At 52.6% G+C, this 26843-nt stretch overlaps 1 protein-coding gene across 2 annotated transcripts in view; it reads right to left on the reverse strand.

The window, feature by feature from the left end:
• Positions 1–22110, reverse strand: part of LOC144799409 (N-acetyllactosaminide beta-1,3-N-acetylglucosaminyltransferase 3-like) — a 109726-nt gene extending 87616 nt beyond the window's left edge. The window contains exon 1 of one of the 2 annotated variants that reach the window (XM_078670703.1): positions 21649–22110. The gene's annotated coding sequence lies outside the window, so the exon portion shown is untranslated. Of the gene's footprint in view, positions 1–19309; positions 19663–21648 lie in introns of those variants that run through there. The other variant, XM_078670705.1, reaches the window with a different exon arrangement.
• Positions 22111–26843: the final 4733 nt, after the last annotated feature.

The following is a 26843-nucleotide window of genomic DNA, read 5'->3' on the forward strand; positions in this document are numbered from 1 at the left end:
GACCCGGCAATTACCGACCCCGCCCCTGTCTGACGGCACGCGCCCACAACCGCCTTCTCCAACCTTCTGCAGGTGCAGCTTTCGACAAGAGCATGATCTGTGCCCAGGGTCGGAGCAGGACAGAAAATAGGCCGGGCCACAAATTAAAAGATGCCCCCATTAGTAATTCACACAGCTAAAAAAGTAGCCCCCATTTGCAAACCAGGGCAGGTTTCAACCTATACAGACGGCTGTGTAAGGTTTTTGCAAGGTATGTGCGACTGCGTGTATCTGTGCTTGCTACAGGCAATATTTGTAGTAATATCAGGAAAATCAACAGCAAAAACCAGCCAAGCAGGCCAAAAACTGGTCCAGAAGCAGCCAGAAACCTGACCCACACACGACCTTTGGGCACTGACCTATAGCCCAGTCCAAGCCGGAGAATGGATGTTTCCTGTCACTGGGAACGGAGAATGGATGTTTCCTGTCACTGGGAACGGCCAAAAGAAGCCAAGACCAGGCCATGGCTTGCACCAGCTCCAAGGGGCGTGGTTACAAACACTCGCCTTCATGACTTTTACTTATTTCATGCCTTTTTATACAGCGCAAACTTTACCCAAGGGTGCCAGAGCGCTTTACAATAGAACCAAGTAAGTTACAAAAGGTACACATGATGGAATTAAACACTAACAAGTTAAATATACAATCAGGATTATAAAAATGAAAGGATGGAATTTACACACTAACAGGTTACATATACTATCAGGATTATAAAAATTAAAGAATGGAATTTACACACTAACAGGTTACATATACTATCAGGATTATAAAAATTAAAGAATGGAATTTACACACTAACAGGTTACATATACTATCAGGATTATAAAAATTAAAGAATGGAATTTACACACTAACAGGTTACATATACTATCAGGATTATAAAAATTAAAGAATGGAATTTACACACTAACAGGCTACATATACTATCAGGATTATAAAAATTAAAGAATGGAATTTACACACTAACAGGTTACATATACTATCAGGATTATAAAAATTAAAGAATGGAATTTACACACTAACAGGCTACATATACTATCAGGATTATAAAAATTAAAGAATGGAATTTACACACTAACAGGCTACATATACTATCAGGATTATAAAAATTAAAGAATGGAATTTACACACTAACAGGTTACATATACAATAAGGATTATAAAAATTAAAGAATGGAATTTACACACTAACAGGTTACATATACAATAAGGAATATAAAAATTAAAGAATGGAATTTACACACTAACAGGTTACATATACTATCAGGATTATAAAAATTAAAGAATGGAATTTACACACTAACAGGTTACAATCACAATCAGGATTATGAAAATGAAAGGTGGCAACATTAGATTAATACAGGTACAGAATACATATTTACAAAGTGGAGATCATGTGAATGCCGGGTGGCAGTGGGGGTCATGAAATGGGTTGAATTATTCCTGGAAGTGTCTTTGGAAGAGAAGAGTTTTAAGATCTCTTTTGAAAATCCAGATAGAGGCGGTGGTTCGGATGATTGGAGGTAGAGTGTTCCAAATTCTAGCTGCGTTGCCTGAGAAGGATTGAGCCATAAATCTTTCTCTTTTGAAAGCACAAGGTTTGAACAGGAAGTTTTCCGCATTGCGTGAAGGCCTAGAGCCGTCTCAGATTTTGAGTTTATTTGCCAGATGGCGAGGGGTGGAAGTATACAAGGCTTTGTGGGTGATACAGGCATTCTTGTAAATTGACCTTGCTTCTATAGGAAGCCAGCACAGAGACAACAGTAAGGGTATGATGTGATCATTTCTTTTGGCCCCATATACGAAACGAAGCGCTGAATAAAGGATGGATTTTAGAGGGGAAAGGTGGGTTTTGGGGATACTATCAAGGAAAGAGTTTTAGTAGTCCAATCTGTGAAGAACCAATGATTGGGCCAACGTTTTTAGGTCTTGCTCAGGAAAGAAACGCTGAACTCCCCAGCTAAGGTGCGGCTGGTTACATGCATTCTTGCAACGGCACTGATATGGGAATGTAGGTCGAGCCGTTTATCTAAGATGACGCCTAGTGATTTGGCACTGTCGATAATGATAGGTTTGTAGTTAAGTATGTTCAGATTGGCCATTCATGATTAAACAGGATGAGGATAGAGTGAGGTAGAGAGAAGAAGGAATGCAGTTTTGCAAGAATTCAGAATTAGTTGATGAGCTGACATCCAATCTTGGATGGATGGAGTTGAGAGGGTGTTGAGGATGACCTTTAGGTAGATTTGGGTGTCATCAGCATAGAGGTGATAGAGGATCCCAGATTTTTTTAGGAGATTTTCCAGCGGTTCCACATAAAGATTGAACAGCGTGGGTGCGAGGATCGAGATTTGAGGAACGCCTTGTCCTAAAGCCATTGATGTAGAGAGACAATTAACTATTTTGTTCATCTAGGGTCTGCCGGAGAGGAATGATTTGAACCATTTGAACCCTGCGCCTTCAAAACCCATTCTTAAATTTGAAGTGTTCAGAAGAGTGCTGTGATTGACAGTGTCGAAGGCTGCGAATAGGTCAAGAAGGATCAGGAGACATGATTCACCAGAGTCAAGTACTCGCAGGGCATTGTCGATCACTTGTAGCAGGGCTGTTTCAGTGCTGCACCCTTATGTGAAACCAGATTGGAATTCGTCAAGAAGGTTGTTGCCCTTGATATGTTTGGAGAGTTGCTTAGCTACACAATTTACAGTAATTTTAGCAAAAAAAGGGAGGTTGGTGATAGGGCAGAAATTGTTGAAGTCATTCACACCAGCAGAGGAGAGGAGAGGAGAGGAATTGGCCTAATGGCTAGGGGCGCTCGACCTCGGACCTGGGGATCTGGGTTCGAGTCTCGGTAACGACGCCAAAACCTCCTGTGATTCTGGGCAAATCACTTCATCTCCCCGTGCCTAAAAATGAATGTGTGTCCGTCCTCATGTAACGTAACTGGTGCTATGTAAAGCGCTCTGATACCTGATTCGGTTCGGGTCTAGTTCGCGCTATATAAAACTCTGCAAAAAAAAAAAAAAAAAAAAGCAGAGGGTTTCTTAAGAAGTGGGGTAACCTGTCCTGAGCCTTGGTTGAGGTAGAGGTTTACCAGACTGGTCCAGTAGGAGAGCGTGTGGGTGTAGAATTCAATGGGATGGGGTCGACAGAATGGTTAGATTTTGTTTATAGAATGCTTTTGAGGAGGGCATCTTTGTTGATGATGTCAAAGTTCTGCCATGGGACAGTGGATATGAGGTCCTCAGGTAGTGTTGGATGAGTGACCCGACCGGATCCACGACCAAGTTCACTTTTTCATCGAAGAATTGTCCACATTCTGATGCTTTCTTGGGAGCGTCATCAAATTTGATGGTTGAGGGTGACGTGTTGGTACGTTTGATAAGGTCAAATAACTTTTTCAGTCTGTTCTAGGTGAAATCGAGGAGAGTTCTGAAGGGCATCGCTTTTTCACAGAAGATGTGTTTGTGGTAGCACGATCTTGCGTAGCAGAGACTGGAGAGATTAATGGTGGAAGGAGATTGTCTCCATTGTTTCTCCAGGTACCTCCAGTTCTTTATTTCTTCATAGAGGGATTTATTGAACAATGGTGCGGAAGCAGTGGGACATTTCTTTTTACTTTGTAGTGGAGCAACATTTTCAATTATGACTGAAAGACTGGTGAGACGTTGGGTGGTAAGATCCTTGACATCAGTTTTGGGGTCTAAGACTGGAAGCGATCTCATTGCTGTGTTGCACAAAATGTCATGGTCGATGTTTTTGGTGTTACGGAACCAGGTAGTAGTCCTTTTAGGTTGGCCTGGGGTTACAGAATGAGATAGCGCAGAGAGAAGGGTACAAGGAAGTGGTCAGACCAGTCTACTGGTATAGGAACTACAGCAGTTAGCATCTCTACTTTGGAGATAACAAGGACAAGAATGGAGCCTTTAGAGTGTGTCAGTTGTGTGCTATGTTGAACAAACTAATCTCCTAAGAGAAATGTGGCAAGCCTGTTGGCAGCTGACTCTTCCAGAGTGCCCCAGTGAACATTTAAGCCTCAAAGAAGAATCTGACTGTCACTTTGTGAGTATTGGTTGCTGGCAAAGTCAGTGACTCAGGGCTAGATGTAGGTAAGTTGTATTTACCGATTCATAAATACCGAATTTTACCGATTCTGTATTTATGAATCCGTAAATATGAAGGGGGGAGATGTAGGTATTTCCAGATGTGGAAATACCGAATCGTTAATATTTGGTGTTTACCGATTCGGTAAATACCGAATCGGTATTTCCTATTGATTCCTATGGGCTGTGAAGCCCATAGGAATCAATGGGAAATACTGATTCGGTAATTACCGAATCGGTAAATACCGAATTCTGCAAGGGTGCAGGGGGTGTCACTTTGACACCCTCTGGCACCCCACAAATAGGCATGTGCGCCATGGGGCACACAGACATGCTCTAAGGGCATGTCTGTCTGTCACATGGCTAGGTGTGCATGCACACATGTGCATGCACACCTGAATTCGGTATTTTAACACCCAATTGGATTGGGTGGTAAAATACCGAATTTGTAGGGCCTTTGGGACTCAGAAGAGTCCCACCTACATCTGAGATTTACCGAATCGGTAAAAATACCGATTCAGTATTTTACAGAATCGGTAAATTTACCGATTCTGTAAAAATATGCCCCTACATGCCAATTCTTCAATACCGGTCGGTAACGGCCGAAATCGGCCGTTACCGACCGGTATTTTGGCTCCTACATCTGGCCCTCATTTATTTATTATTATTTATTTCTTTATTCATGCGTTTTTATAAAACGCGGACTTTACCCGAAGGCGTCAGAGCGCTTCACACAAGGAACAGAGCTGTTACATGAGGAGAACATTACACGTGAACAAATTACAAAAGCAGACGTTAAGTTACATGAGGTAAAAGTGACAATTGTGAGCAAACAAAGTACATCAAGGCAGAGCAGTCACCAGGTGAGTGATAAATGGCACGAAACCTGCAAGGGGAGTTGTGCTGCACGTGAAGCTCTAAAGAAAGGCATTCAAAGGCGAGGAACGAGCTGCTTGGAAAAGCCTCGAATTGAAGGGGGTTTCTGATGATAACTGCCACGCATCCCCCAACTTTATCCTCTCTAGCATTTCTGATAATGGAATAGTCGGTGGGGAGATGAAGGTTGAAAGAAGAATGCGAGACATTAAACCCTTCTCTTCCCCCTCCCCCAACCTGCCCCCATCCACACACACACACACACACACACGCACACGGATGTATGACATTACAACGCATGTTTTTACCACGCATGCTTTTACAACGCGGTTTTTACAACGCATACCATTACAACGCATAGTGCTTTTAGGCGCTGGATAGTGAATTGTTTAATTTACTATTCCAACTCCAGTCCCCGTGGATAGTAGGGAAGGTGTTGGATAGTACATTAAACACATTCCCTATCCTAGAACGCCCCCCAGCGCAATGCGTTGTAATGGCTTGCGTTGTAAAAGTTACGTCGTAAAGGCACTGCGTGGTAAAAGTTGCGTTGTAAAGGTTGTTTACCCGCGCACACACACACAGCCCAGCACCACCAGCTTTTACACAAAGATCTGCTCTCAAGTGCAATTTACTCCCACGTAAATTCGCCTCCCAGCATTTTCTGGTTTGCAGACCCCCTATAGGTGCTGGGACTTGTTTCAAAAGTTCTCCAGCAACATTTATGCAGGTGAGGACTCCGGTGCCCACCTACTCTACCTGCGAGGTCACAGGCTGCGGGTGGAAATGTTGCGCAACAAAAAGTTATTCCTTTGACAGGTTACACAGGAGCCCGTCCAGCTTGTCCCCGGCTTCACACGCGTGGGTCCAGGCGTGCTATGAAGGCTTCATGTAGTGTATTGTCAGGCGTGAGCCGGGTACTCACTGCTGGCTTCTGCTGGCCCATGGGGCTGCACAAGATTACACGATGAAAAGCAAAGTAACAGAGAAATGAACACACAGAAACTACCACATCTGGATGAGACCTGATATGATGGGGCAGCCTGAGACCTCAGGTCTGTGAGCTACTCACATCTGAGACGAGACACCCTGAGACCTCAGGTCTGTGAGCTATTCACATCTGAGACGAGACACCCTGAGACCTCAGGTCTGTGAGCTATTCACATCTGAGACGAGACACCCTGAGACCTCTGGTGTGTGAGGTGTTCACGCCTGAGACGAGACACCCTGAGACCTCAGGTCTGTGAGCTATTCACATCTGAGACGAGACACCCTGAGACCTCAGGTCTGTGAGCTATTTACATCTGAGACGAGACACCCTGAGACCTCTGGTGTGTGAGGTGTTCACGCCTGAGACGAGACACCCTGAGACCTCAGGTCTGTGAGCTACTCACATCTGAGACGAGACACCCTGAGACCTCTGGTGTGTGAGGTGTTCACGCCTGAGACGAGACACCCTGAGACCTCAGGTCTGTGAGCTACTCACATCTGAGACGAGACACCCTGAGACCTCAGGTCTGTGAGATATTCACGCCTGAGATGAGACACCCTGAGACCTCAGGTCTGTGAGCTATTCACGCCTGAGACGAGACACCCTGAGACCTCTGGTGTGTGAGGTGTTCACGCCTGAGATGAGACACCCTGAGACCTCAGGTCTGTGAGCTACTCACATCTGAGACGAGACACCCTGAGACCTCTGGTGTGTGAGGTGTTCACGCCTGAGACGAGACACCCTGAGACCTCAGGTCTGTGAGCTACTCACATCTGAGACGAGACACCCTGAGACCTCAGGTCTGTGAGATATTCACGCCTGAGATGAGACACCCTGAGACCTCAGGTCTGTGAGCTATTCACGCCTGAGGCGAGGCACCCTGAGACCTCAGGTCTGTGAGCTATTCACGCCTGAGATGAGACACCCTGAGACCTCAGGTCTGTGAGCTATTCACGCCTGAGACGAGACACCGTGAGACCTCTGGTCTGTGAGGTGTTCACGCCTGAGACGAGACACCCTGAGACCTCAGGTCTGTGAGCTACTCACATCTGAGACGAGACACCCTGAGACCTCAGGTCTGTGAGATATTCACGCCTGAGATGAGACACCCTGAGACCTCAGGTCTGTGAGCTATTCACGCCTGAGACGGGACACCCTGAGACCTCTGGTGTGTGAGGTGTTCACGCCTGAGATGAGACACCCTGAGACCTCAGGTCTGTGAGCTACTCACATCTGAGACGAGACACCCTGAGACCTCTGGTGTGTGAGGTGTTCACGCCTGAGACGAGACACCCTGAGACCTCAGGTCTGTGAGCTACTCACATCTGAGACGAGACACCCTGAGACCTCAGGTCTGTGAGATATTCACGCCTGAGATGAGACACCCTGAGACCTCAGGTCTGTGAGCTATTCACGCCTGAGACGAGGCACCCTGAGACCTCAGGTCTGTGAGCTATTCACGCCTGAGATGAGACACCCTGAGACCTCAGGTCTGTGAGCTATTCACGCCTGAGACGAGACACCGTGAGACCTCTGGTCTGTGAGGTGTTCACGCCTGAGACGAGACACCCTGAGACCTCAGGTCTGTGAGCTACTCACATCTGAGACGAGACACCCTGAGACCTCAGGTCTGTGAGATATTCACGCCTGAGATGAGACACCCTGAGACCTCAGGTCTGTGAGCTATTCACGCCTGAGACGAGACACCCTGAGACCTCAGGTCTGTGAGCTATTCACGCCTGAGACGAGGCACCCTGAGACCAAAGGTCTGTGAGCTATTCATGCCTGAGACGAGACACCCTGAGACCTCTGGTCTGTGAGGTGTTCACGCCTGAGACGAGACACCCTGAGACCTCAGGTCTGTGAGCTGCTCACGTCAGAGACGAGGCACCCTGAGACCTCTGGTCTGTGAGCTATTCACGCCTGAGACGAGACACCCTGAGACCTCTGGTCTGTGAGCTATTCACGCCTGAGACGAGACCTCAGGTCTGTGATCTATTCACGCCTGAGACGAGACACCCTGAGACCTCAGGTCTGTGAGCTACTCACATCTGAGACGAGGCACCCTAAGACCGCTGGTCTGAGAGCTATTCACGCCTGAGACGAGACACCCTGAGACCTCTGGTCTGTGAGCTATTCACGTCTGAGACGAGACACCCTGAGACCGCAGGTCTGTGAGTTACTCATATCTGAGACGAGGCACCCTAAGACCGCTGGTCTGTGAGCTATTCACGTCTGAGACGAGACACCCTGAGACCTCAGGTCTGTGAGCTATTCACGCCTGAGACGAGACACCCTGCGACCTCCGGTCTGTGAGCTATTCACATCTGAGACGAGACACCCTGAGACCTCAGGTCTGTGAGCTGCTCACGCCTGAGACGAGACACCCTGAGACCGCTGGTCTGTGAGCTACTCACGCCTGAGATGAGACACCCTGAGACCTCAGGTCTGTGAGCTGCTCACGTCTGAGACGAGACACCCTGAGACTTCTGGTCTGTGAGCTGCTCACATCTGAGACGAGACACCCTGAGACCTCAGGTCTGTGAGCTATTCACGCCTGAGACGAGACACCCTGAGACCTCAGCTCTGTGAGCTATTCACGTCTGAGACAAGACACCCTGGGAACCCTGGGCTGTGAGCTACTCCTGTCTAACACAAGACACCCTGAGACCTCTGGTCTGAGAGCTGCTCACGTCTGAGACGAGACACCCTGAGATCTCCGGTCTGTGAGCTACTCACGTGTGATAGGAGACACCCTGAGACCTCTGGTCTGTGAGCTGCTCACGTCTGAGATGAGACATCCTGAGACCTCTGGTCTGTGAGCTACTCACGTCTGAGACGAGACACCCTGAGATCTCCGGTCTGTGAGCTACTCACGTGTGAGAGGAGACACCCTGAGACCTCTGGTCTGTGAGCTGCTCACGTCTGAGATGAGACATCCTGAGACCTCTGGTCTGTGAGCTACTCACGTCTGAGACGAGACACCCTGGGAACCCTGGGCTGTGAGCTACTCCTGTCTAACACGAGACACCCTGAGTCCTCTGGTCTGTGAGCTGCTCACATCTGAGACGAGGCACCCTAAGATCTCAAGCTATCCCAGGTCTACGGTGATCAGCGCGTCTATACCTGGGATCTCAGGCTGTCCTAGGTCTACGGTGATCAGCGCCTCTATCCCTGAGATCTCAGGCTGTCCCAGGTCTAAGGTGATCAGTGTGCCTATCCCTGAGATCTCAGGCTGTCCCAGGTCTAAGGTGATCAGCGCGTCTATCCCTGGGATCTCAGGCTGTACTAGGTCTACGGTGATCAGCGCCTCTATCCCTGAGATCTCAGGCTGTCCCAGGTCTAAGGTGATCAGTGTGCCTATCCCTGGGATCTCAGGCTGTCCTAGGTCTAAGGTGATCAGTGTGCCTATCCCTGAGATCTCAGGCTGTCCCAGGTCTAAGGTGATCAGTGCGCCTATCCCTGAGATCTCAGGCTGTCCCAGGTCTAAGGTGATCAGTGCGCCTATCCCCGAGATCTCAGGCTGTCCTAGGTCTAAGGTGATCAGTGCGCCTATCCCTGAGATCTCAAGCTGTCCCAGGTCTAAGGTGATCAGTGCGCCTATCCCTGGGATCTCAGGCTGTCCCAGGTCTAAGGTGAACAGTGCGCCTATCCCTGAGATTTCAGGCTGTCCCACGTCTAAGGTGATCAGTGCGCCTATCCCTGGGATCTCAGGCTGTCCCAGGTCTAAGGTGATCAGTGCGCCTATCCCCGAGATCTCAGGCTGTCCTAGGTCTAAGGTGATCAGTGCGCCTATCCCTGGGATCTCAGGCTGTCCCAGGTCTAAGGTGATCAGTGCGCCTATCCCTGAGATCTCAGGCTGTCCTAGGTCTAAGGTGAACAGTGCACCTATCCCTGAGATCTCAGGCTGTCCCAGGTCTAAGGTGATCAGTGCGCCTATCCCTGGAATCTCAGGCTGTCCCATGTCTAAGGTGATCAGTGCGTCTATCCCTGAGATCTCAGGCTGTCCCAGGTCTACGGTGATCAGTGCGTCTATACCTGGGATCTCAGGCTGTCCTAGGTCTACGGTGATCAGTGCGCCTATCCCTGTGATCTCAGGCTGTCCCAGGTCTAAGGTGATCAGTGTGCCTATCCCTGAGATCTCAGGCTGTCCCAGGTCTAAGGTGATCAGTGCGCCTATCCCTGAGATCTCAGGCTGTCCCAGGTCTAAGGTGATCAGTGCGCCTATCCCCGAGATCTCAGGCTGTCCTAGGTCTAAGGTGATCAGTGCGCCTATCCCTGAGATCTCAAGCTGTCCCAGGTCTAAGGTGATCAGTGCGCCTATCCCTGGGATCTCAGGCTGTCCCAGGTCTAAGGTGAACAGTGCGCCTATCCCTGAGATTTCAGGCTGTCCCACGTCTAAGGTGATCAGTGCGCCTATCCCTGGGATCTCAGGCTGTCCCAGGTCTAAGGTGATCAGTGCGCCTATCCCCGAGATCTCAGGCTGTCCTAGGTCTAAGGTGATCAGTGCGCCTATCCCTGGGATCTCAGGCTGTCCCAGGTCTAAGGTGATCAGTGCGCCTATCCCTGAGATCTCAGGCTGTCCTAGGTCTAAGGTGAACAGTGCACCTATCCCTGAGATCTCAGGCTGTCCCAGGTCTAAGGTGATCAGTGCGCCTATCCATGGGATCTCAGGCTGTCCCATGTCTAAGGTGATCAGTGCGTCTATCCCTGAGATCTCAGGCTGTCCCAGGTCTACGGTGATCAGTGCGTCTATACCTGGGATCTCAGGCTGTCCTAGGTCTACGGTGATCAGTGCGCCTATCCCTGTGATCTCAGGCTGTCCCAGGTCTAAGGTGATCAGTGTGCCTATCCCTGAGATCTCAGGCTGTCCCAGGTCTAAGGTGATCAGTGCGCCTATCCCTGAGATCTCAGGCTGTCCCAGGTCTAAGGTGATCAGTGCGCCTATCCCCGAGATCTCAGGCTGTCCTAGGTCTAAGGTGATCAGTGCGCCTATCCCTGAGATCTCAAGCTGTCCCAGGTCTAAGGTGATCAGTGCGCCTATCCCTGGGATCTCAGGCTGTCCCAGGTCTAAGGTGAACAGTGCGCCTATCCCTGAGATTTCAGGCTGTCCCACGTCTAAGGTGATCAGTGCGCCTATCCCTGGGATCTCAGGCTGTCCCAGGTCTAAGGTGATCAGTGCGCCTATCCCCGAGATCTCAGGCTGTCCTAGGTCTAAGGTGATCAGTGCGCCTATCCCTGGGATCTCAGGCTGTCCCAGGTCTAAGGTGATCAGTGCGCCTATCCCTGAGATCTCAGGCTGTCCTAGGTCTAAGGTGAACAGTGCACCTATCCCTGAGATCTCAGGCTGTCCCAGGTCTAAGGTGATCAGTGCGCCTATCCCTGGGATCTCAGGCTATCCCAGGTCTAAGGTGATCTGTGTGCCTATCCCTGGGATCTCAGGCTGTCCCAGGTCTAAGGTGATCAGTGCGTCTATCCCTGGGATCTCAGGCTGTCCCAGGTCTAAGGTGATCAGTGCACCTATCCCTGGGATCTCAGGCTGTCCCAGGTCTAAGGTGATCAGTGCGCCTATCCCCGAGATCTCAGGCTGTCCTAGGTCTAAGGTGATCAGTGCGCCTATCCCTGGGATCTCAGGCTGTCCCAGGTCTAAGGTGATCAGTGCGTCTATCCCTGGGATCTCAGGCTGTCCCAGGTCTAAGGTGATCAGTGCGCCTATCCCTGGGATCTCAGGCTGTCCTAGGTCTAAGGTGATCAGTGTGCCTATCCCTGGGATCTCAGGCTGTCCTAGGTCTAAGGTGAACAGTGCGCCTATCCCTGGGATCTCAGGCTGTCCCAGGTCTAAAGTGATCAGTGCGCCTATCCCTGGGATCTCAGGCTGTCCTAGGTCTAAGGTGATCAGTGCGCCTATCCCTGGGATCTCAGGCTGTCCTAGGTCTACGGTGATCAGTGCGCCTATCCCTGACATCTCAGGCTGTCCCAGGTCTAAGGTGATCTGTGCACCTATCCCTGGGATCTCAGGCTGTCCCAGGTCTACGGTGATCAGTGCGCCTATCCCTGGGATCTCAGGCTGTCTCAGGTCTAAGGTGATCAGTGCGCCTATCCCTGGGATCTAAGGCTATTCTAGGTCTAAGGTGATCAGTGTGCCTATCCCTGAGATCTCAGGCTTTCCTAGGTCTAAGGTGAACAGTGCGCCTATCCCTGAGATCTCAGGCTGTCCCAGGTCTAAGGTGATCAGTGCGCCTATCCTTGGGATCTCAGGCTATCCCAGGTCTAAGGTGATCAGTGCACCTATCCCTGAGATCTCAGGCAGTCCTAGGTCTACGGTGATCAGTGCACCTATCCCTGAGATCTCAGGCAGTCCTAGGTCTAAGGTGATCAGTGCGCCTATCCCTGGGATCTCAGGCTGTCCCAGGTCTACGGTGATCAGTGCGCCTATCCCTGGGATCTCAGGCTGTCCCAGGTCTAAGGTGAACAGTGCACCTATCCCTGGGATCTCAGGCTATTCTAGGTCTAAGGTGATCAGTGCGCCTATCCCTGGGATCTCAGGCTGTCCTGGGTCTAAGGTGATCAGTGCGCCTATCCCTGGGATCTCAGGCTGTCCCAGGTCTAAGGTGATCAGCGCGTCTATCCCTGGGATCTCAGGCTGTCCCAGGTCTAAGGTGATCAGTGCGCCTATCCCTGGGATCTCAGGCTGTCCCAGGTCTAAGGGGATCAGTGCGCCTATCCCTGAGATCTCAGGCTGTCCCAGGTCTAAGGTGATCAGTGCGCCTATTCCTGGGATCTCAGGCTGTCCTAGCTCTACGGTGATCAGTGCGTCTATCCCTGGGATCTCAGGCTGTCCCATGTCTAAGGTGATCAGTGCGCCTGTCCCTGAGATCTCAGGCTGTCCCAGGTCTAAGGTGATCAGTGTGCCTATCCCTGGGATCTCAGATAGTCCTAGGTCTAAGGTGATCAGTGCGCCTAACCCTGGGATCTCAGGCTGTCCTAGGGCTAAGGTGATCAGTGCGCCTATCCCTGAGATCTCAGGCTGGCCTAGGTCTAAGGTGATCAGTGCGCCTATCCCTGAGATCTCAGGCTGTCCTAAGTCTAAGGTGAACAGTGCGCCTATCCCTGAGATCTCAGGCTGTCCCAGTCTGAGGTGATCAGTGTGCCTATCCCTGGGATCTCAGGCTGTCCCAGGTCTAAGGTGATCTGTGCGTCTACCCATGGGATCTCAGGCTGTTCCAGGTCTAAGGTGAACAGTGCGTCTATCCCTGGGATCTCAGGCTGTCCTAGGGCTAAGGTGATCAGTGCGCCTATCCCTGAGATCTCAGGCTGTCCCAGTCTGAGATGATCAGTGTGCCTTTCCCTGGGATCTCAGGCTGTGCCAGGTCTAAGGTGATCAGTGCACCTATCCCTGAGATCTCAGGCTGTCCTATTTCTAAGGTGAACAGTGTGCCTATCCCTGGGATCTCAGGCTATTCTAGGTCTAAGGTGATCAGTGCGCCTATCCCTGGGATCTCAGACTGTCCCAGGTCTACGGTGATCAGTGCGCCTATCCCTGGGATCTCAGGCTGTCCTAGGTCTAAGGTGATCAGTGCGCCTATCCTTGGGATCTCAGGCTGTGCCAGGTCTAAGGTGATCAGTGCGCCTAACCCTGAGATCTCAGGCTGTCCTATGTCTAAGGTGAACAGTGTGCCTATCCCTGGGATCTCAGGCTGTCCTAGGTCTACGGTGATCAGTGCGTCTATCCCTGAGATCTCAGGCTGTCCTAGGTCTAAGGTGAACAGTGCGCCTATCCCTGGGATCTCAGGCTGTCCTAGGTCTAAGGTGATCAGTGTGCCTATCCCTGGGATCTCAGGCTGTCCCAGGTGTAAGGTGATCAGTGCGCCTATGCCTGGGATCTCAGGCTGTCCTAGGTCTAAGGTGAACAGTGCGCCTATCCCTGAGATCTCAAGCTGTTCCAGGTGTAAGGTGATCAGTGCGCCTATTCCTGGGATCTCAGGCTGTCCTAGTTCTAAGGTGATCAGTGCGCGTATCCCGGGATCTCAGGCTGTCGCAGGTCTACGGTGATCAGTGCGTCTATCCCTGGGATCTCAGGCTGTCCCAGGTCTAAGGTGATCAGTGCGCCTATCCCTGAGATCTCAGGCTGTCCTAGGTCTAAGGTGATCAGTGTGCCTATCCCTGGGATCTCAGGCTGTCCCAGGTCTAAGGTGATCAGCGCGTCTATCCCTGGGATCTCAGGCTGTCCCAGGTCTAAGGTGATCAGTGCGCCTATCCCTGAGATCTCAGGCTGTCCTAGGTCTAAGGTGATCAGTGTGCCTATCCCTGGGATCTCAGGCTGTCCCAGGTCTAAGGTGATCAGTGCGCCTATCCCTGGGATCTCAGGCTGTCCCAGGTCTAAGGTGATCAGTTTGCCTATCCCTGGGATCTCAGGCTGTCCCAGGTCAAAGGTGATCAGTGCGCCTATCCCTGGGATCTCAGGCTGTCGCAGGTCTACGGTGATCAGTGCGCCTATCCCTGAGATCTCAGGCTGTCCTAAGTCTAAGGTGAACAGTGCGCCTATCCCTGAGATCTCAGGCTGTCCCAGTCTGAGGTGATCAGTGTGCCTATCCCTGGGATCTCAGGCTGTCCCAGGTCTACGGCGATCAGTGCGCCTATCCCGGGATCTCAGGCTGTCGCAGGTCTACGGTGATCAGTGCGCCTATCCCTGGGATCTCAGGCTGTCCTAGGTCTAAGGCGATCAGTGTGCCTATCCCTGGGATCTCAGGCTGTCCCAGGTCTAAGGTGATCAGTGCGCCTATCCCTGACATCTCAGGCTGTCCCAGGTCTAAGGTGATCAGTGCACCTATCCCTGGGATCTCAGGCTGTCCCAGGTCTACGGTGAACAGTGCGCCTATCCCTGGGATCTCAAGCTGTCCCAGGTCTACGGTGATCAGTGCGCCTATCCCTGAGATCTCAGGCTGTCCTACGTCTAAGGTGATCAGTGCGCCTATCCCTGAGATCTCAGGCTGTCCCAGGTCTAAGGTGATCAGTGCGCCTATCCATGGGATCTCAGGCTGCACTAGGTCTAAGGTGATCAGTGCGCCTATCCCTGACATCTCAGGCTGTCCCAGGTCTAAGGTGATCAGTGCGCCTATCCCTGGGATCTCAGGCTGTCCCAGGTCTACGGTGAACAGTGCGCCTATCCCTGGGATCTCAAGCTGTCCCAGGTCTACGGTGATCAGTGCGCCTATCCCTGAGATCTCAGGCTGTCCTAGGTCTAAGGTGATCAGTGCGCCTATCCCTGAGATCTCAGGCTGTCCCAGGTGTAAGGTGATCAGTGTGCCTATCCCTGTGATCTCAGGCTGTCCCAGGTCTAAGGTGATCAGTGTGACTATCCCTGAGATCTCAGGCTGTCCCAGGTCAAAGGTGATCTGTGTGCCTATCCCTGGGATCTCAGGCTGTCCCAGGTCTAAGGTGATCAGTGCGCCTATCCCTGGGATCTCAGGCTGTCCCAGGTCTAAGGTGATCAGTGTGTTTATCCCTGGGATCTCAGGCTGTCCCAGGTCTAGGGTGATCAGTGCGTCTATCCCTGTGATCTCAGGCTGTCCTAGGTCTAAGGTGATCAGTGTGCCTATCCCTGGGATCTCAGGCTGTCCCAGGTCTAAGGTGATCAGCGCGTCTATCCCTGGGATCTCAGGCTGTCCCAGGTCTAAGGTGATCAGTGCGCCTATCCCTGAGATCTCAGGCTGTCCTAGGTCTAAGGTGATCAGTGTGCCTATCCCTGGGATCTCAGGCTGTCCCAGGTCTAAGGTGATCAGTGCGCCTATCCCTGGGATCTCAGGCTGTCCCAGGTCTAAGGTGATCAGTTCGCCTATCCCTGGGATCTCAGGCTGTCCCAGGTCAAAGGTGATCAGTGCGCCTATCCCTGGGATCTCAGGCTGTCGCAGGTCTACGGTGATCAGTGCGCCTATCCCTGGGTTCTCAGGCTGTCCCAGGTCTAAGGTGATCAGTGCGTCTATCCCTGAGATCTCAGGCTGTCCTAAGTCTAAGGTGAACAGTGCGCCTATCCCTGAGATCTCAGGCTGTCCCAGTCTGAGGTGATCAGTGTGCCTATCGCTGGGATCTCAGGCTGTCCCAGGTCTACGGCGATCAGTGCGCCTATCCCGGGATCTCAGGCTGTCGCAGGTCTACGGTGATCAGTGCGCCTATCCCTGGGATCTCAGGCTGCACTAGGTCTAAGGTGATCAGTGCGCCTATCCCTGACATCTCAGGCTGTCCCAGGTCTAAGGTGATCAGTGCGCCTATCCCTGGGATCTCAGGCTGTCCCAGGTCTACGGTGAACAGTGCGCCTATCCCTGGGATCTCAAGCTGTCCCAGGTCTACGGTGATCAGTGCGCCTATCCCTGAGATCTCAGGCTGTCCTATGTCTAAGGTGATCAGTGCGCCTATCCCTGAGATCTCAGGCTGTCCCAGGTCTAAGGTGATCAGTGCGCCTATCCCTGAGATCTCAGGCTGTCCTCGGTCTAAGGTGATCAGTGTGTCTATCCCTGAGATCTCAGGCTGTCCTAGGTCTAAGGTGATCAGTGCGCCTATCCCTGAGATCTCAGGCTGTCCCAGGTGTAAGGTGATCAGTGTGCCTATCCCTGTGATCTCAGGCTGTCCCAGGTCTAAGGTGATCAGTGTGACTATCCCTGAGATCTCAGGCTGTCCCAGGTCTAAGGTGATCAGTGCGCCTATCCCTGAGATCTCAGGCTGTCCCAGGTCTAAGGTGATCAGTGCGTCTATCCCTGTGATCTCAGGCTGTCCTCGGTCTAAGGTGATCAGTGTGTCTATCCCTGAGATCTCAGGCTGTCCTAGGTCTAAGGTGATCAGTGCGCCTATCCCTGAGATCTCAGGCTGTCCCAGGTGTAAGGTGATCAGTGTGCCTATCCCTGTGATCTCAGGCTGTCCCAGGTCTAAGGTGATCAGTGTGACTATCCCTGAGATCTCAGGCTGTCCCAGGTCTAAGGTGATCAGTGCGCCCATCCCGGGGATCTCAGGCTGTCCCAGGTCTAAGGTGATCAGTGCGCCTATTCCTGGGATCTCAGGCTGTCCCAGGTCTAAGGTGAACAGTGCGCCCATCCCGGGGATCTCAGGCTGTCCCAGGTCTAAGGTGATCAGTGCGCCTATCCCTGTGATCTCAGGCTGTCCCAGGTCTAAGGTGATCAGTGCGTCTATCCCTGTGATCTCAGGCTGTCCCAGGTCTAAGGTGATCAGTGCGTCTATCCCTGTGATCTCAGGCTGTCCCAGGTCTAAGGTGATCAGTGCGTCTATCCCTGTGATCTCAGGCTGTCCCAGGTCTAAGGTGATCAGTGCGTTTATCCCTGGGATCTCAGGCTGTCCCAGGTCTAAGGTGATCAGTGCGTCTATCCCTGTGATCTCAGGCTGTCCCAGGTCTAAGGTGATCAGTGCGTCTATCCCTGTGATCTCAGGCTGTCCCAGGTCTAAGGTGATCAGTGCGTCTATCCCTGGGATCTCAGGCTGTCCCAGGTCTAAGGTGATCAGTGCGTCTATCCCTGGGATCTCAGGCTGTCCCAGGTCTAAGGTGATCAGTGCGTCTATCCCTGGGATCTCAGGCTGTCCCAGGTCTAAGGTGATCAGTGCGTCTATCCCTGTGATCTCAGGCTGTCCCAGGTCTAAGGTGATCAGTGCGTCTATCCCTGGGATCTCAGGCTGTCCCAGGTCTAAGGTGATCAGTGCGTCTATCCCTGGGATCTCAGGCTGTCCCAGGTCTAAGGTGATCAGTGCGTTTATCCCTGAGATCTCAGGCTGTCCCAGGTCAAAGGTGAACAGTGCGCCTATCCCTGAGATCCCAGGCTGTCCCAGGTCTCAGGTGATCAGTGCGCCTATCCGTGGGATCTCAGGCTGTCCCAGGTCTAAGGTGATCAGTGCGTCTATCCCTGGGATCTCAGGCTGTCCCAGGTCTAAGGTGATCAGTGCGCCTATCCCTGGGATCTCAGGCTGTCCCAGGTCTAAGGTGATCAGTGTGCCTATCCCTGGGATCTCAGGCTGTCCCAGGTCTAAGGTGATCAGTGCGCCTATCCCTGGGATCTCAGGCTGTCCTAGGTTTAAGGTGATCATTGCGTCTATCCCTGGGATCTCAGGCTGTCCCAGGTCTAAGGTGATCAGTGTGCCTATCCCAGAGACCTCAGGATGTCCTAGGTCTAAGGTGATCAGTGCGTCTATCCCTGGGATCTCAGGCTGTCCCACGTCTAAGGTGATCAGTGCGTCTATCCCTGTGATCTCAGGCTGTCCCAGGTCAAAGGTGATCAGTGCATCTATCCCTGAGATCTCAGGCTGTCCCAGGTCTAAGGTGAACAGTGCGCCTATCCCTGAGATCTCAGGCAGTCCTAGGTCTAAGGTGATCAGTGCGCCTATCCCTGGGATCTCAGGCTGTCCCAGGTCTAAGGTGATCAGTGCACCTATCCCTGGGATCTCAGGCTGTCCCAGGTCTAAGGTGATCAGTGCGCCTATCCCTGTGATCTCAGGCTGTCCCAGGTCTAAGGTGATCAGTGCGTTTATCCCTGGGATCTCAGGCTGTCCCAGGTCTAAAGTGATCAGTGCGCCTATCCCTGGGATCTCAGGCTGTCCCAGGTCTAAGGTGATCAGTGCGTCTATCCCTGTGATCTCAGGCTGTCCTAGGTCTAAGGTGATCAGTGCGCCTAACCCTGAGATCTCAGGCTGTCCCAGGTCTAAGGTGATCAGTGCGTCTATCCCTGGGATCTCAGGCTGTCCCAGGTCTAAGGTGATCAGTGCGTCTATCCCTGGGATCTCAGGCTGTCCCAGGTCTAAGGTGATCAGTGCGTCTATCCCTGTGATCTCAGGCTGTCCCAGGTCTAAGGTGATCAGTGCGTCTATCCCTGGGATCTCAGGCTGTCCCAGGTCTAAGGTGATCAGTGCGCCTATCCCCGAGATCTCAGGCTGTCCCAGGTCTAAGGTGATCAGTGCGTCTATCCCTGTGATCTCAGGCTGTCCTAGGTCTAAGGTGATCAGTGCGCCTAACCCTGAGATCTCAGGCTGTCCCAGGTCTAAGGTGATCAGTGCGTCTATCCCTGGGATCTCAGGCTGTCCCAGGTCTAAGGTGATCAGTGCGTCTATCCCTGGGATCTCAGGCTGTCCCAGGTCTAAGGTGATCAGTGCGTCTATCCCTGTGATCTCAGGCTGTCCCAGGTCTAAGGTGATCAGTGCGTCTATCCCTGGGATCTCAGGCTGTCCCAGGTCTAAGGTGATCAGTGCGTCTATCCCTGAGATCTCAGGCTGTCCCAGGTCTAAGGTGAACTGTTCTTCCTCTGACTTACCTGCGCTGCGGTGGGTGAGTCGTGTCATGGCGGTCAGCCTGCGCGATGGTGCGGGTGTTCCACTGCCAGGGGTTCCCCTCTCCAGGACTGACCTCCCATGCCTCTCACATGAGCGTCATTCAAACCCTCAGCCCGTTCCAGCGCCCAGAGGCGCTGCCCTCTTTAGTTGGCGCTCTTGTCAGGACAATCCCTGTATTCACCCAAAGATGAACTTTAGACCTGGACATTTACAGCGAGCGACGGCGAAGGAGCTCGGTGGGTTGTGCGCCTGCGGCAGGGCTCATGTGGAACGGAACCCACGGGTCCTATAACAACTTAGACTTCCATCCTTCGGAGGGCCATGACACCCATACGATGGGTGCGCTTTCTACAGCACAACACAACGCGACGCTGTTTGTTTATGTTCTATTGTTGTGCAGAGCTCCGCGGAGCTTCAGAGTGCCACGGTGGCGCCTGCAGCCGGCACTTCACAGCGCTTGACACTGAATGGCACTTGTTATTCAAGCATCAGCGTTAGGAACGGGTAGGGTTTGTTTACTTTGCACGTTTCACTTGTTTTACTGTCTGTCCGTCCGCCCGTCAGTCTGTCCGCCCGTCCGCCCGTCCGTCAGTCTGTCTGCCTGTCTATCTATCTCTCTGTCTGTCTATGTTTTTTTTTGCTTTTAGTTGTGCAGTTGTCTTTATTTGCGGGACTCTACCTCTGTGCGTGTGTCCCTGCCTATCCACGGTTATGGGGGTGAGTTTCTATTAATCTTGTATCCGCGTCACCCCCTCTTTTAATCCGCAAAGCTCCTTTCTCAACCAGTCTGAGGTCCTTGAAAAACGCTCCCAGCAGATACATGGTCACCGTGTATTGAAATCCAGCACAAAATGCAGACACGTATGACACCATTTAGGGTCACTCTTACTTAAAGGTTGGAGGACGGTAAACCACCAACATGCTACGGAAATCAATGACAAGAGCCACGGGCGACAACGCACGTATGTGACATCCATGTGCTGCCTTCAAACTCGAAATAAGACGTTAAATCATAACTTCAGAGGCATTATCAGGAGTGTGTAACACGAATCTATCACGTGGACCGTCTCAGTGTCCGTCCCACGCTCCCGGCACTGTGGGGTGTCAGCTCCAGGCTGCGAGGGCCCCCGCACAGCCCCCGACCTTCGAGACAATTCAACCGAGAGACCCCTGAAGGCTGAAGCGCCGACATGCCCCGTCACCAGTACAACGGCGTCCCCTAGTAAAAGTACTTGCTAGTTTACTAAAAACGTACAACACGGGTTTTGTGAAAAGATTTTCGGGGTGTCAATAACATGGATCCTGCTAACAATAAAATGTCAAAAGAAAGCTTTGATAATGTATGTGTTTTCTAAAGCGCTGCTTCCTGTCTTTCAACTCCGGAGCGCTGAGAAGCAACAGCTATGGTATAAAGCGCGAGAAAGAACCAGGTGAGTGCAGTGGTCGAATCCAGGGGGTGGGCACAGGGTCGGATCGGCACCCGAATAAAAGGGGCCCCCATTGATGGATTAGAAAGCTGTAAAAGGGGCCCATGTTTGTGGATTCGGGCAGTTTTGTACATACCTGCTGTTTAAGTGTTTTACCAGGTATGGAGGAGTGCATGGATGTCAGCTTGCTGCAGGCAATGCTTGTTTTCACATCAGGGATATCAACACTAAAAACCAGCCCAACAGGCCCACGAACAGCCCACACGCTGACCTGTCAGTCCGGCCGGCCAGGCGCTGCCTGCCTGACCCAGGGGCGGGTCTGACCCGGGGTCACCGGCTGCACCGACCCCACATTATTCAATCACAAACCCATCGAATCAGATCCAACCAACGGGCTCGTGGAAAGCTCAGTTTTAAGACAGATGTGTTGGACTTCAGTTCAGTTCAGTAAATCTTTATTTCGAAGAATAAAAAATCCTCATAAAAATACATTACACAGTAAAAAATTCATTAAATTACATTTCTGAACTTTTGGTAAATTAAAACTATAGGGAGGAGAGGATGCAATTCATAAGGAGAAATAGTTATTTACAAAAATTAGTTAATTTCTTGTATTTCTCAGTCTTACCGCTACTTTTAAAAAACTTAAAATGGAACATAAGGTATGGGTATCACTAGCTTTCTGTAAGAAAAACAGTGCAGCTCTTGCGTGGCGAAATTTCTGTTTCCTAAGGATTTCAACCAGAAATAAACGCCTAGGATTTCGATAAAATGAACATAAAAGTACAAAATGAAGGGTGTCCTGCGGAGACCTATTGTCGCAGCCGCGGGCACCCTTCTGCTCAATCGTTGCAGTAAAACCAGAGGGGTAAGCTAAAATGTGTTGGACTTACCAGCTGTGGGTTAAATGGCAGAGTGCTGTGTGTCCCAGTCTGGTCCTGGCCTCTGGCTGCCGCGTGCTCAGGTCTGGTCCTGCTCCCAGCGCGCGCAGTGCTGCTGGTTCCACCAGAATGTCCCCGGCTTGGCTGACATTCAGCTGAAGGGCGTTCTTGCCTCAGCCCAGCCCTGGCCTGCAGCTGTCACTTGCTCACCATGGTCAGGTGTGGTCCTGCTGCCAGTGCGCAGCGGACACTGCGCGCAGTGCTGCTGGTTCCACCAGACTTTCCCCCACTTGGCTGAGGTTCAGGTGAAGTGTGTTCTTGCCTCAGCCCAGCCCTGGTCTGCAGCTGTCACTTGCTCAGGTGTGCTCCAGCTTCCAGTGACCAGTGGATGCTGTGTGCCCTGCTGCTGCTTCCACTGCACCAGGCTCCCCCGGCTTGGGTGAGGGTCAGGTGGAGGATGCTATTGGCTCAGCCCTAGTCCAGGTCTCTGGCTGTCACTTGCTGCTGCTTCCAGTGCTCTCACACACTGCGTGCAGTGCTGCTGCTTCCACTGCGCCAGGCTCCCCCGGCTTGGGTGAGGGTCAGGTGGAGGATGCTATTGCCTCAGCCCTAGCCCTGGTTTCTGGTCTCTGGCTGTCTCTTGCTCAGGTGTGCTCTTCCTTCCAGTGCTGTGCTCTTCCTTCCAGTGCTAGCAGACACTGCGTGCAGTGCTGCTGTTTCCACTGCACCTGGGCTCCCCCAGACTTGGGCGAGGGTCAGCTGGAGAATGCTGTTGGCTCAGCCCTAGTCCAGGTCTCTGGCTGTCACTTGCTGCTGCTTCCAGTGCTAGCAGACACTGCGTGCAGTGCTGCTGCTTCCACCACATCAAGGATCTCCCAGGCTTTGGTGAGAGTCAGAGGAAGGATGCTGCTGCCTCGACCCTCTTCCTGGCCTCTGGCTGTCTCTTGCTCGAGTGTGCTCTTTCTCCCATTGCTAGCAGACACTGCTTGCAGTGCTGCTTGTCCCACTGCACCAGGGATCTCCCAGGCTTGGGCGAGGGTCAGGTGGGGGTTGCTGTTGTCTCAGCTCTGGTCTCTGTCTGTCTCTTGCTCAGGTGTGCTTCTCTTGCAGCGCTCCAGACACTGCTTGCAGTGCTGCTGGCTGCACGGGCTCTCCCAGACTTGGGTGAGGTTCAGGTGGGGGATGCTGTTGCCTCAGCTCTGGTCTCTGACTGTCTCTTGCTCAGGTGTGCTTCTCTTGCAGTGCTCCAGACACTGCTTGCAGTGCTGCTGGCTGCACGGGCTCTCCCAGACTTGGGTGAGGTTCAGGTGGGGGATGCTGTTGCCTCAGCTCTGGTCTCTGACTGTCTCTTGCTCAGGTGTGCTGCTGCTTGCAGTGCTCGCAGACACTGCTTGCAGTGCTCGCAGACACTGCTTGCAGTGCTGCTGGCTGCCCGGGCTCTCTCAGGCTTGGGTGAGGGTCAGGTGGGGGATGCTGTTGCCTCACCCCTGGTCTCTGACTGTCTCTTGCTCAGGTGTGCTTCTCTTGCAGTGCTTGCAGACACTGCTTGTAGTGCTCGCAGACACTGCGTGCTGTGCTGCTGGCTGCACCGGGCTCTCCCAGGCTTGGGTGAGGGTCAGGTGGGGGATGCTGTTGCCTCAGCTCTGGTCTCTGACTGTCTCTTGCTCAGGTGTGCTGCTGCTTGCAGTGCTCGCAGACACTGCTTGCAGTGCTCGCAGACACTGCTTGCAGTGCTGCTGGCTGCACGGGCTCTCCCAGACTTGGGTGAGGTTCAGGTGGGGGATGCTGTTGCCTCAGCTCTGGTCTCTGACTGTCTCTTGCTCAGGTGTGCTGCTGCTTGCAGTGCTCGCAGACACTGCTTGCAGTGCTCGCAGACACTGCTTGCAGTGCTGCTGGCTGCCCGGGCTCTCTCAAGCTTGGGTGAGGGTCAGGTGGGGGATGCTGTTGCCTCAGCTCTGGTGTCTGACTGTCTCTTGCTCAGGTGTGCTGCTGCTTGCAGTGCTCGCAGACACTGCTTGCAGTGCTCGCAGACACTGCTTGCAGTGCTGCTGGCTGCCCGGGCTCTCTCAGGCTTGGGTGAGGGTCAGGTGGGGGATGCTGTTGCCTCACCCCTGGTCTCTGACTGTCTCTTGCTCAGGTGTGCTTCTCTTGCAGTGCTTGCAGACACTGCTTGTAGTGCTCGCAGACACTGCGTGCTGTGCTGCTGGCTGCACCGGGCTCTCCCAGGCTTGGGTGAGGGTCAGGTGGGGGTGCTGTTTCCTCACCCCTGGTGTCTGACTGTCTCTTGCTCATGTGTGCTTCTCTTGCAGTGCTCCAGACACTGCTTGCAGTGCGGCTGGCTGCACCAGGCTCCCCCAGGCTTGAGTGAGGTTCAGGTGGGGGATGCTGTTGCCTCAGCTCTGGTCTCTGACTGTCTCTTGCTCAGGTGTGCTTCTCTTGCAGTGCTCCAGACACTGCTTGCAGTGCTGCTGGCTGCACGGGCTCTCCCAGGCTCGGGTGAGGGTCAGGTGGGGGATGCTGTTGCCTCAGCTCTGGTCTGTGACTGTCTCTTGCTCAGGTGTGCTTCTCTTGCAGTGCTCCAGACACTGCTTGCAGTGCTCGCAGACATTGCTTGCTGTGCTGCTGGCTGCACGGGCTCTCCCAGGCTCGGGTGAGAGTCAGGTGGGGGATGCTGTTGCCTCAGCTCTGGTCTGTGACTGTCTCTTGCTCAGGTGTGCTTCTCTTGCAGTGCTCCAGACACTGCTTGCAGTGCTCGCAGACACTGCTTGCTGTGCTGCTGGCTGCACGGGCTCTCCCAGGCTTGGGTGAGGGTCAGGTGGGGGATGCTGTTGCCTCAGCTCTGGTCTGTGACTGTCTCTTGCTCAGGTGTGCTTCTCTTGCAGTGCTCGCCGACACTGCTTGCTGTGCTCCAGACACTGCTTGCAGTGCTGCTGGCTGCACCGGGCTCTCCCAGGCTCGGGTGCGGTTCCGGCGGCCGCCGTCTGAGTTACTGTGAACTGAGCAGCTGTCCCCGGATTTACCTCCCACAGGCAGGCGTGGCTCGGGCTGCTGCGCTTGGATGTAAATATGGATTAAAGGTATCTGTTGAAATGATGGAAGTGGCGTCAGTGCGCAGTCTGCGCAGGGGTGTGCTCCGTCATCAGTGACGCGCACAGACCCACCTGCTGGGGACGTTTATGGCTGCACAGTCTCCCGGAGCTGGGTTCATCTGCCAGGATTGCCTCTTTATTGATGCCTATTTTGGGCATTTTAAGGGTGTGTGGTAATGTCAATATGATTTCCAGTTTCTTTTCAAGGATGCATTAGTGACCTGGGCTCTCTTTATGGTGCACGTAACTGGTGCTATGTAAAGCGCTCTGATAACTGATTCGGTTCGGTTCTAGTTCGCGCTATATAAAACTCTGCAAAAAAAAAAAACCAGCCACGTCTGAGCCCTCTGACGCGAAGAGAGGCCTTACTATGACCTCTTAAATATCCGGCATCATCAACCAACCTCCGCACAGTGACCTTTCACCCCGAGGGGGCACGGGGTCCGCTCAAGGGTCGCTGCAAAAATAAAGGTCCAGCGTCATCCTATCTTATTGCATCTTCAAAACCTTGTTTGTGAATAAAGCAATTCAATGTCCTCTTCCGTTATTTGCGCATCCTGACCGATGCTGGGGGAGGGGGGGGGAGAGGGGGGGAGGTGGGGAAGGGGGCACCTGAGGGGACGCCGCATCCCTGGGGGCCGATGACTTTTCCTAAGCTCTCGTTGCGTAGTTTTATCACGGCCAAGACGCCCTGCCTGCGAGGCCTCCACACACCCCAGAGAATGAATGAATGAAAATGTTTTTATTCTGCGCATACTTTGCCCCATGGGCGTCAAGGCGCCTAACATCAAAACACAGCTTATCACTCCAGGGAACGTTCAGTTAGAGATAAGACTTCCTAAAGAACCATGTCTTTAGCTCCTTTTTGAACAACTCAATAGATGGCAACCTCTTAAGCTCAATGGGAATCGAATTCCAGAGCTGAGGGGCCACCACTGAGAAGGCCCTAGCTCCCCATCTTGCCAGCCTGACCCTTGGCACGACAGGTTGGAGCAATTCAGCGGATCGAAGGCCTCTAACTGGGACATAGCGAGCGAGCAAGGAACTAATCCCACTCATTGATCCCTCCGCCAATGCTCTGTAGGTCAGAGAGAGAGTCCCACCACCCCTCCTGCAAGAGCCGGCACCATGGAGACGTGAGGAGGGAACCGAGCGGGGCCGAGGGGCTTCTTACATTCACTCCCTTGGGAATAGTAACTGCATTTCGGCACTTCTTTCTACCCTTCAACTAGGGGCCAAAGCACAGTAGCTAGTAGAGCTTTATATCCATCAATGGGTCGCCAAAGGGCACTGGCGAACGGGTAGTAGCGTTTTATGCCCATGAATGGGTCGCCAAAGGGCAGAAGCGAACGGGTAGTAGCGTTTTATAGCCATGAATGGGTCGCCAAAGGGCACTAACGAACGGGTAGTAGCGTTTTATGCCCATGAATGGGTGGCCAAAGGGCAGAAGAGAACGGGTAGTAGCGTTTTATAGCCATGAATGGGTCGCCAAAGGGCACTAGCGAACGGGTAGTAGCGTTTTATGCCCATGAATGGGTGGCTTAAGGGCAGAAGCGAACGGGTAGTAGCATTTTATAGCCATGAATGGGTCGCCAAAGGGCACTAGCGAACGGGTAGTAGAGTTTTATGCCCATGAATGGGTCGCCAAAGGGCACTAGCGAACGGTTAGTAGAGCTTTATACCCATGAATGGGTCGCCAAAGAGCACAAGCGAACGGGTAGTAGCGTTTTATGCCCATGAATGGGTGGCCAAAGGGCAGAAGCGAACGGGTAGTAGCGTTTTATACCCATGAATGGGTCGCCAAAGGGCACTAGCAAACGGGTAGTAGCGTTTTATACCCATGAATGTGTCGCCGAAGGGCAGAAGCGAACGGGTAGTAGCATTTTATACCCATGAATGGGTCGCCAAAGGGCACTAGCGAACGGGTAGTAGAGCTTTATACCCATGAATGGGTCACCAAAGAGCACAAGCGAACGGGTAGTAGCGTTTTATACCCATGAATGGGTCGCCAAAGGGCACTAGCAAACGGGTAGTAGCGTTTTATACCCATGAATGTGTCGCCGAAGGGCAGAAGCGAACGGGTAGTAGCATTTTATACCCATGAATGGGTCGCCAAAG

Source organism: Lissotriton helveticus, chromosome 12 (assembly GCF_964261635.1).
Source record: "Lissotriton helveticus chromosome 12, aLisHel1.1, whole genome shotgun sequence".
In the NCBI taxonomy this organism is placed as follows: domain Eukaryota; kingdom Metazoa; phylum Chordata; class Amphibia; order Caudata; family Salamandridae; genus Lissotriton; species Lissotriton helveticus.